Source organism: Uloborus diversus, chromosome 8, assembly GCF_026930045.1.
Source record: "Uloborus diversus isolate 005 chromosome 8, Udiv.v.3.1, whole genome shotgun sequence".
Lineage (NCBI taxonomy): Eukaryota > Metazoa > Arthropoda > Arachnida > Araneae > Uloboridae > Uloborus > Uloborus diversus.
This window is the reverse complement of record NC_072738.1, coordinates 135,610,907-135,623,135: the sequence shown is the minus strand read 5'-3', so window position 1 is coordinate 135,623,135 and position 12,229 is coordinate 135,610,907.

Below are 12,229 nucleotides of genomic sequence, written 5' to 3'. Positions count from 1 at the left end.
ATTCTTTTTTTTTTCTTTTCTGAAAAAAACTTAATTTAAAAAGTTTTTCATAGTTAAAAGTTGGCTTAAATGAGGGGAAACTATGAAATTAGATTAAGTATACGATTTAAAATTATGTATCTTTAATTCATTCACCCGTCAAGGTATGACGGGTGAAAATTGCTTCTTTTCTTTTACATTTAGATGAAGCAATGGGGGTAGTTTCCAAAAATTTAAAAGTATTTTTTTTCTGAAAGAGCATGTTTAAAAATGTAGGATCTGCCCATTTTTAACTAATTTGCTTCAGTTTAATGTTTAAAAAAAAGTACTTAAGTCGGTGCGCTTTCATTGTTTATATTTCTGCCGATGACATCACAAATGAAGAAATGCCATTCAGTGTTGCCATTCACAGAGCAAAACATTTAATTCGCATATTTACTCACGTGTATTTGCAACGATAACGATATGGTTGATAGCAATCGTAGAGCGCAATGTTTAATTCGCTTCTTGATTCCCATAACGTGAAAACCCTGCATCATGCCAAAATGCATCACTTGTGACGTCATCAAGAACCTGTTTAAAAAATCGGACATTTAAAAAAGTAATTAAAATATAACTGTTGGGAAAATGAAAGTATTTTCTGTGCCCATGTTATTATTTTTGCTTATTCTATCAATTTCAGTGACTAAAAGTAGTACTTTTGACTGAAGGAAACAACCCCATTGCCTGTTTGGTGATATTTTGATATTTGAAATATTAACCCTAACTCCAGTGGATTAACCCTTAACTCTAGTACATAGCGTTCATATTGATTGTTTTTTTTGCTTCTTCATTCTCCTGAAATGACAGTCTTACCAGTAAAACAATTAAGTTACCGGATCCAGTTCAGTCTTGTCACGATAAAGCATTTCCCTGCATGTTAGACATTACCAACACATATTATCAAATGATCATGCCGTGACGCGAGTTTCATTGTTGAAACACGAGGATTACTCGATTATCGACTATTATTTATTTGAGGATAAGGTTTAATTATTAATTTACTTACGGAATTTCTCCGATGAATAGATGCTACTGCGTTCCTGACTCTTTAAATTGCTTCTCTTTACGCAAAAATCTTCTTGATCCAGAGGCATTATGGAAGCTAACCTATCCTTGATATCTGAAGTCAGATTAGATTCTTGGCGTTTCTGTCCATCCATTTTTGTAACGCGAGAGCCGTGAGTTTTCTGAAGGAAAAGAAAGAAACTCAATTTTCTTATTACTCTGTGGTATTTTTTGTCTGTGTTTATTTTTTGGGACAGGGTGAAATTTCGCGAATTTTTACGGTTTATATGTGAAATAAAAACTCTAACGAATGTAAATAATTTTAGTGATATGTAAAAAGAATGTTAAAAGGGAACATTTGAATGATTTTAGAACAAAAATGATAGACATTTGTAATGTTACAGCAGAAAATTAAATTGACCATTTCTTCCCACGTACAATTTAACCACAACCCGGTTATCCATTCCAGAGATTACAGTTTCGTCCTTGTTTTGGAATCATCAATCTGGAATAGAGAATAACCGAGCTGAAGGCAGATGTCATCTCGTTGAAATCAGTAGATGACATCTGCCTTTCTTCCTATTTTTGGAGAAATTCAAGCCTCGGTAAAGTCCTCAAGGATTTATTCAATCTTGATAATATTTTAGATGTGGATTGTACTTACAAGTACGCAACTTTTGATGAGTATTCCAAATCAAGATTCCAACTCTCATTTTTTCGCTCTACCACTGTCCATCCACTGTACTTAGAAGGGCAACACACCAGTAACAGACAAGGGTCCAGACAGTCGTAAGCTTGGATTTAAATAATAAGAATTTTGGACGGGTAAAACTGATGTTGCTGTGACCCATGAATACTGTGCAACTATTTAGTGTTATGAGACTGAATTTTATGAACCAGTTGGTATTTACAAGACAGTGGTGGAAGATAATGAACAGCCACTGCGAGGTCAGCCGGGGGTTCATGTTCATTTGAATTTAATAAGGTTTTAGGTCTAAAAACAAAGAATTTTTGCACATTTTGAAGATAAAAGGGGAATTTGGTCCATTGCTCATTCTTTCCTCATCCTGTCTGCTACTGGGCGTCATCAGAATTGTCGGTGTCTGTTACTGGGGGTTGGACCTTTTTTTCCAAAAGTGAGCAAATAAAAATAGAATTAACTCATTCAGAGGATCCAGAAGCAGCTAAACGTTAGATAAGATGTAGTCGCATGAGAGAAAAATAGTTTTAAAAGTCTAAATACATTAAAAGACTCAGAAAATTGAGTTAACCTGACAGCGATGTCTTAAACATGTCTGTTACTGGTGCCGTTACCCTGCACTGCGTTTTAGATTCGATTCTTTGAGGTTCATTGTGTCCGCTTGAAATGAAATTATTCGAAAGATTTAAAAAAAAAAAAACACTCACCTTGGCAGCTGTTGAAACATCTACTTCTTCTCCAGGTTTTACGGACAATATTTTTTCCTTCTTATCCAGCTCGTCACATATGTATCCCAATAGAAATGACCTCCAAGAATCAACTGTAAAATTAATACATCTTACTACTATTATATATGCGAATGTTTGTCTGTATGGATGTATGAATGTATGGATGTTTGTTACTCTTTCACGCAAAAACAACTGAATGGATTTTGATGAATCTTTACAATAATATAGCTCATGCATCAGAATAACACATAGGGAATTTTTCATCCCGTAATGGGGGAAAACCCCCTATAGGGGCGATAAAACACAACTTTCGTATAAATTCTCTAATATGGGGATGAAAAAATACTTGCACATATTAACATTATATGACATCGAAAGCTGAATTTTCTGCTGAAGATGGCACCTGTTCGAAATTTTTAAGTAAGTTTGTAAGTTTTAATAATCTCTCTCTCTCTCTCTCTTTCTCTCTTTCTCTCTCTCTTTCTCTCTCTCTCTCTCTCTCTCTCTCTCTCTCTCTCTCTCTTTCTCCCCCCCCCCTCTCTCTCTCTCTTTCTTTCATTTTTTGCTGCAACTAAAAGTTCTATGGCTTGTTGTTTTTTTTTTTGCCCCCCACTTTTTAGTCCCATTCGCCGCCTTCGTTTCTAGGATGTAGATTTATATTTGAAAATCAGGAAACTAAAAGTTCTTACCCATTACGGGTGTTGGGGAAACGGAATCATAACTAGTATGAAGTAGACGTACGACGACTTCCCTTTCGTCGAAGTCACCCGGTACCTTAAAGCTGAATCCAAATTCATCGTCGACGCCTCGCTTACCATATTTGTGCAAGTGTGACCAAAGAATCATTGTGAAGCATGCCTTCTCGTCGAAGCGGTCTTTCAGCGAGCATTCCACGTTTCCCGTCACCTTGTTGATGAAATTCTCACCATGCTGGTTGGGTGGGACAATTTGTAAAGTAATATTTAAAGTAAGATAAATAAATATCTCTGTGCTGAAAAGTAAAGTAAGAAATAACAAAGTCAAAAAGCACAAATTGCAGATAACTGCACACACGTGTTTCGAATACAAAAGCAGTGGATCAGCTTTTGTTGGATGTCTTTTCATCCATAAGTTCGTTGCATTGAAAAAGGCGTTCCCTGTAACGCCGAAACACGTGCCTGCAGTAACCTGCAATTTGTGCTTTTTAAGGTTGTTATTTCTTACTTTAACAATTAAAATGTTTTTCAAATGAAATATTTTCTATTTGATTATTAAAAACACTACAAAATCGCCCCTCGAGGTATAACAGGTGAAAATTGCTTCTACATTTGAACGAAACCATTGCCTGTTTGGTGACATTTTCGTAGTTGATATTGTAGCCCTAAATCCAGTGGATGAACCCTAAACTCCAGTAGGTAGCGTTCATTGATGACCATTTTTTCGTTTCTTCATTCTCCTGAAATGACAGTCTTACCAGTAAAACAGTTTACTTACCGGATCCAGTTCAACCTTGTCACAATAAACCCTTTCCCTGCATGTTAAACATTACCAAAACATATTATCAAATTATCATGCCGGGGCGCGAGTTTCATTGTTAAAGCTCGCGCGTTACTCGATCATTGGTTATTATATATATATATATATACATATATATATATATGAGGATTATTCTTCAAAATGATGAATAAATAAATGAATAAATGAATGAATGTATAAATAACGAAATTAATAAACGAGTAACTAATTGATTAATTAATTGGGGAGAGTTCCTCAAAACGGGATAGGCGGGCAAAACGGGGATGAGCCTCGAAGCTTGACTGGTGGTGTTATCTCACTGGAGATAGGCTAAACTGACTCCTGACCGCCATGACAACATTCTCAGTTGATCTCTCAACGCTAGCCACGTGTTTCGCAAAGAAATATTTTTTCAAAGTTTTTAAGTAGATTTTTACTTACTTTGTCCTTTTTTTTGACTGCAGAACAACTATCCTTGTGCTTCTCCGACCTTCGGAACAATTCCGGTAAGTACTGTGTTTTGTTTATAGCTCTGTTAACAACAATTTCATGTATTTAAATATTGCTAGTGAGTGACGGTTCAGGGGTCAGCCATTTATGTTGTCAAAAGTATCACGGTCGGGCAAAACGGGACACTTTTGGGGTGTCTAAAACGGGATACAATTTTGATGTGTCCCGTTTTACCGGACCATTTCCATCAATGTTTTGGCAATGTGTTTAAGTTATTTTAATTGAAATAGGTAATGAAATAAAATATGTATAATCAATTACAAGAATTTATTTTTATTTTAAATAATTATATTTTCGAAATAAAATAATTTACTTTATTTTTGGGGTTCAAATAATTGGCCTGAGTTATGTTCAAAATTTAGTTATAGGTTAAAACTGTAAGTCAGAAAAATGTTTTGACCAAAAATTTAAGTTTTAAATTTAAAAAGTTGAGTTTTTTTAATCTTTTTTAGGGGGCGGCTTATACAAAGGTAAATCAGAAAACCACGCACACTATAATATTATAAAAACATAAAATAATTACAACTAAACTTTGATCATATTTCCTATGTGAGTAGGTGAACGAATAAAAGATTGCATATGAGAGAATAATGAATAGGTGAAGAAATATGAAGGAAATAATAAATTAATGAATATATATTTAAACAATTTTATAGATAAGAGATTAAATATAAAAAAATGAACTAGTATATCATTTTGCCATGTTTACTTTCTCCATTTTTGAAAGCACATGAAATAAGTTAAGAAGAGAATTAAACTTACCTGCAACAAACGGAAAGCGATGAGATTTAGCTTATTATCAACTACATCTTTCACATTCTGTATACTCTAAATAGAGAATTAAAATTCTGAGGAACTGGTCACAAAAGTACAATATACGTTTTATGAATCTCTGGAAGAACCAAGCTTTACGATATGAAGTCAAAACTTGTCGTAAAACGTACGGATGGGGTGTAAAAAATATTTAATTGTCTTAGCGTAAATTTTGTTCAGTGTTATTACAATTCAAAATGTTTATTTTACTTCTAAGAGTAAAATCAATTGATGTTTTAAAAAATATACCTTTGAATAGACATAACATTTGACGCTATACCAAGCCTTCTAATCGAGAACTCGTTTGTAAAATACCGTTAAATTCAAAGACATTCCAATGTGAAAGTGAAGTATTATATTGCTTTATTATGCGATCTTTTCCTCATCACGCATTCATGTAGAAACCAAAGAAACCGAAATTAACTGGTTTATGGATGAAATATTAGGTCCGATTAAACTTATATTGCATTTTTTGACTTGTGTGTACCGGGTAATCAGAAAATGAGTATACATTTTAAAAATTAGTAATATACAGAACAATGTATACGTAGATAGCTAAAAATTGACGCACATGCTTGAAATAAAATGGGATTTCATTGTAGCCACGAAAATACATTGGCGCTAGAATTGTATGCACGATAGCGCTCCAACCCATACTGCTAGATGTGTGAACGATCTCTTGCGCGCGTCATTTTCTGATGATCACATTCAGAGTCGCCACTTTTCTCGTGGTCGACCACTTAGGTCCTCAGATCTCACACTCACATTGACTCGATGGATACCTGAAGTCAACAGTCTACCGCGATCGTTCGACATCAATACGGATGCTAAAAGATAACATCCGACGCCAATGTCTCAACATATTTTTTTTTTCCATGGTTACAATAAAACCCATGTCATTTCAAGAAAGTGTGTCGGTTTCAAGATATGTTATTCCGTGTATTATTAATTTTTCAACTGTACGCATACTGATTTTCTGATAGCCCGGTGTTTATAATTATAGTAGTAATCAAAACACATTACGTAGTAAATCAAAACACAGTTTTTTTTTTTTTTGCAAATATGCTCGTATTTAAATGCATTTTTAAAACTTCAACTGTCTCTTGACAGAAATTTTTAACTATCAATCTTTTATCTAGAAATTTCGTTATTGTACGGTAATATTTTTTAAATTCAAAGGAAATTGATTGACAAGCATCGTTTCTTCGTAAATTCTTTTTTAGACAAATGGTGATGTTACAAGCTAAACAAATGTTGATTTTCGGAATTTCAACTTCTTGGTCACAAAACTGAAACATTCCTACTGGTTGTTGTTGTTCTTGGCGGGTTCGTAATAAACTACTACGGAAAGATTGGTGCCATTGCCTCGAAAGGTTGGACTTATTTCATTAACAGACTAGAAAGTTGCCCGTCAAGATATGACGGGGGAAATTGCTTCTACATTTGAACGAAGACATTGCCTGATATTTTGATAGTTGAAATTGTAACCCTAACTCCAGTGGATTAACCCTAAACTCCAGTAGATAGCGTTAATTGTTTTCGTTTCTTCATTCCCCTGAAATGACAGTCTTACGAGTAAAACAGTTAAGTTAACGGATCGAGTTCAGTCTTATCACAATAAAGCCTTTCCCGGCATTTTAAACCCTACCAACACATATTAGCAAATCATCATGCCGAGAGTTTCATTGTTGAAACACACGGCAATATGATGATAAGACAACACAAGAAAGATTTACAGTACATAGAGGGGAAATAACACCCAGGGCACCGGCGGGAATCGAACCTGCAACCTCCAGCATATGAAGCGAAGCTTCTGCCATAGAGCCACGGAGACCCCATTCGTACTGGTGAAACCCACTAATCTTTATTTATTCCATCTTCAAAGTCTGGTAATCACATAAAGTACATTAGTCTCGTTGTTTTTTCCGTTTAAATACACTAATAAAACACGTGTTTTTTCAACTTTGTGTGTTCCACTTATAATACCGTGAAACTCCACTCTTTGGATAGTGCTAATCAAGCATAAGGCACTTATTTTTGCAATAATAGAATGGTAAGCTTGTTCATAGATTATCTTTTTTCTCGGAAAACTTAAGATCGTTTTTTGAATCTTAAAGTGATGTAAATGTTACCATAATGTGAAGTAAAACACCAGTAGTGGCTACTTCATCGGTAGTGACCACTTCTTGAGTAATGACCGCTTCAAGGTTTAAAACGCACTAGTAGTAGCCACAGTGAAGTATATTTTTAAATTATAGGTCTATGATATTAATTGCCTCGCTTGATTTTCAATGAACGTTTTACAGCCCAACGCTTTCTAAATCTTCCCAATTTCAAAAAATACCAGAATTTCAATTTGTTCAACTTTTATAAATTTTTTCTCAAACCTCAAATTTCAGTGTCTACTCCAAAATCGAAAATTTCAGTAGTAGCCATCTGACATTCTCCCATTCGAAGTGTTTATTTACATTACATACTTTAAATTCAAATAACTGATGAATAAAATTGATTCAGTATGATAGTTACATTAAGTAACAAAGCAAACCACATTATTTTTGTTCATTTCTTTCTTCAAAGTACAAAAGTAAACTTGAAGTGGCCACTATTGAAGCACTGGACACTACTGGTGTTTTACATAAGTCATTATTTTGCTATGAATAAATATTTTTCACCAGCTTTAAAAATACTACTTTGTTTTAAAAGTGAAATGCATTACCTCTTTCCAATGTTCAATTTGCTTTTGTGTCTCGTAAGGACAGGATATTAATGCCTCTCTAATCTCTTCAATGAACTACGAAAGAAAGATTTAAAAAATACGAAAATTCGTTAATGTAAATTTCCTTGTAAAAGTTCACAAGCCCTACGTTCAAAAATACTCAACGAGTCATGATCATTTTATATATGACTTATGATATGAATGTACGTGATATTCCGCATGATGAGGAACATCAAGTTTCTGAAAACGTCATGATGATATGAATACGTGAACTTCCAAACTGTCCCTGCGTTTTTTAGCATTAATCATAAGAAGAGGGGAGTTAAAGTTATAAAATTTGAACAGCTCGGAGCAGTACATAGATTTTAAAAAAGCATTTTTTTAAATTCGATTTTGTTAGTTTTTTATTTCAGTTTTAAGCAAACATTTCATATAACTCTCCCAATTTTAGAATTAAAAAAAAATTCTGGTTCAAATTCTCATACTATTCGAAAGGTCTGAACTTTGTTCGAACTTTCTATGTTGATTTTATAGTAATTAACTTGTAAAGAATGAGAAAACCAAGGCTTAGTAATTATTAACTATAGACACGTTAACAACAACGATTTGTACTAATCAGGTTGGGAGTACTCGTTCGCGTACTTTAATTTAAAAAATAAAACACCAGTTTTTTTTTTTTTTTCAGCTGATTTTAAATAAAATTGCAGCGTTGCGGCTGGTGACTTGTTTGAAATTTTAACCCCAGGCACCGCTATGGTGGGAGAACTTTTTGTTCTTATGATAATTTTATGAATAAAATGCGTTATTTTTACTGCTAATTCTGGACTCTGCTGGAAGTTCGCAACAGCGATTTCTATAAGGTTTTTACCACGGGTAACGATACATGGATACTGCGGCCGGTGACATCATTATTCTTTTACCACAGGCAACACTATGGTGGGAGTGCTTTTTGTTCGCATTACAATTAAATTAATAAAACGCCTTATTTTGTACTGCTAATTTTGTACTGTGCTGGAAGTTTGTAACAGCGATTTCTTCGGATTTCCTACGGATAACGACATACTGAAACGGCAGCTGGTGACTTCTTTTAAATTTTCCTTATAGGCAAGATTGTGATGTGAGTACTTTATGTTCGTATTGTGATTAAACTAATAAAACGAGTTGTTTTTGCTGCTAATTTTTTTAACTATGCTGAAAGATCACAAAAACAATTTCTTTAAAGTTGTACCACGGGTAACAACATACGGATATTGTTAGCTCTTTAGAACACGGATAACAGATTTATTTATTGCGTGTTTTCTAATGAAATTAAAATAGAAAACAATAAAACTTGCAATAATATCACATGAACAATAAAACTTCGTATTAACTGTCTTTCACGTTTTTAGGTAGCCAAACTTTTTTTTCTTAAAAATCTAAGCATGTTCTTCTTATCTAAAATTCTAGTAAATCTGTGTTGTCATTACATTATGGGTAAAACGTTTTAAGAGCTATATTTACATTTTTTATAAAAATAGCTTACTTTTAGTACTGGTATTTTAGCATTTCTGTTCACAACAGAGTTTATTTATTTACTAGCTGCGTGCCCGGCGTTGCACGGGCTACCTAAAAAATGTAAGAGCAGTCCAGTTGATGCTTTTGAAGTACACTGACACTAGTTTCTAACGCGTTAAGGAATAAATAAATGCGCTTAAAGCAAGGTTTGCAAAACACCAGTAAAACATATTTTTGCCAAAACACCTCATCAACGTTAATAATCATTATCAATGATACAAGTTATGAGTACATTTTCAGTCAGCACAAAAGGGGAAAATATATGCATTATCAACTATAATCTTTACTCACGTTAAACTGAACTACATCTGATAGACTATATCGGAAATATTTATGCACAATAACAATCCGCTTTTTACATAAAATAGTCTACTACCCGGCGTTGCCCGGGTGTTTATTAATGCAACATACCACTCAGATAAATATTTGGATGGATTCTATCCACATGGTCGTACAAGAATTACATCAATCCGTTTTCCAGGTACAAACGCTCAAAGAACTCAAATAACTTGTAAATCACTCATTTACTTTACGACGTGCACGGTCCTCCTCGAAAATGAAAGTTATGTCATGTGACGCGTATTTAACAATCAGGCTTGAACAAAAAAAAAAAAAAATACAGCAAAATTTTGCTGCAGATTACGGCAAAATAATCGAAAAGTAAACAACTTAAACACCCTGATTACAGGAAAAGCCTCAAAACAAAAACAAGAATTTTACCTGTTCATATTCGAGAAAAAAAAATGGCAACAGATCTTTTATCTTAATGATTTTCTTCACGCTATACATTTTAATAAAAGCGTTCATCCGGAAAGTTGAGTTGAAGCACTGAATAATAATTTGAATGGAGGAAAGCCTTCGAAAAATATGGATTTTATTTTGAAATCTAAGAGTCATAATTAATAATTTTTAATTGATATCTCCGCTAATTATTATCGGAGGATTATGTTAAATAGCCAAACATGAATATGGGAAGATGACGAATCCATCGATACCTGGTTCGATGGTCAGTTCACTGTCGTTCGGGAGAAGAAGCTTGGACATAGATAGATTGATACTCAGGTTTATATGTATAAGATTCCGAACTTTCAGTAAATCTGTGTTGTCATTACATTATGGGTAAAACGTTTTAAGAGCTGTATTTACATTTTTCATAAAAATAGCTTACTTTTAATACTGGTATTTTAGCATTTCTGTTCACAACAGAGTTTATTTATTTATTCCGAACTTTCACATTGACAAAAGTGGTTGCTATTAAACAGTACTAGCAACTTACTTTAGCTCCTAAACGACATTTTTGTAAGGTTTCTTCAATGTCAAACACATCTTCATCTTCCTCTTCCCATTCAATCAAAAACGTATTAATCTGATAGATATCCAAGGCGTCAACTTCATCAGTTCTATAATTCCATGGAAACTACCAAAATAAGAATTCAAGGTTGTCAATAAGCTTTCATATATTTACTAGTTGCCCCGGCAAACTTTGTTCGGCCATACAAATAATTTCAAGTGAATATTTTGGTAGTTAATTAAAAGCTAGAAAACCGCTGTCAAGGTATGACGGGTGAAAATTACTTCTACATTTGAACGAAGCCATTGCCTATTTGATAATTTTTGATAGTTGAAATTATAATCCAAACTCCAGTGGTTTAACCCTAAACTCCTGTAGGTAGCGTTCATCATTCCCCAGAAATGACAGTCTTTCCAGTAAAACCGTTAAGTTACCGGATCGAGTTCAGCCTTGTCACAATGAAGCCTTTCCCTGCAAGTTAAACATTAACAAAACCTATTATCAAATTATCATGCCGTGGCGTGGCGTGAGTTTCATTGTTGAAACTCGCGGGTTCCTCGATCATTGGCTATTGTTTTTATGATGATTAATGAATTTATTGTTAGTTTATGGGAATGGGATCAATTTATTGTTATTAGCGATATTTTCAAGATGCATTGAGCATTCTTTCATGCTTTATTCTTTTTTCCTTTGACTTTTACTCAGAAAGTAGGCTAAAAAACACTAAAATAGAGTGAATCTGCCGCCCCGAGAAGTTGTCACCGGGAGCAAGAGCCCCGCTTGCTCCCTCCAGGTTCGGCACTGCACATACCCACCGATAAAGGACCCCAAAAGGGATCCAAAACTGTACATGAAAAAGTCTTTATGATCGACAACGGGACCTTCAAAAATGCGCTTAAGGCGGGCACCCGAATGTGTTAATCCGCCACTGATAAAACATTCTACTAGCTAAAGCCCTGACTCGTAGATGAGCTTGACGGCACCAGTAATTTGTTTCAGTGGCGTAGGAAATGGGGTGTTCCCCAAGTTCGGACTTCTCCTTTGAAGCTCAAAATTAAGCTACAATAACTAAAATTTAAGTTATTACATTCCATTTAAAATGCTTTTTTCCTCTTCTAACCAATTTAACGTATGTAATACTGTGTGTTAAATCAAAATCAAATTATCTCTGCTTCAATCAACGTTTTCAAGTATCAGAGTTGATTGATTTTAGGTAAGACACTCTCCCCTGTTTCGCAAGTTGAATGTTTTCCGATACATCTCTGGATCACAAAAAAAAAATATAATAATTTATTTAAAAAAAAGCAGAAAAACTTATGGATTAGTTAAGTTTTTAAAGGTCGCACAACTTTCCGGAGGGAAAATCGTTTCAGCTTTCTGAGGAAATGACAGCACGT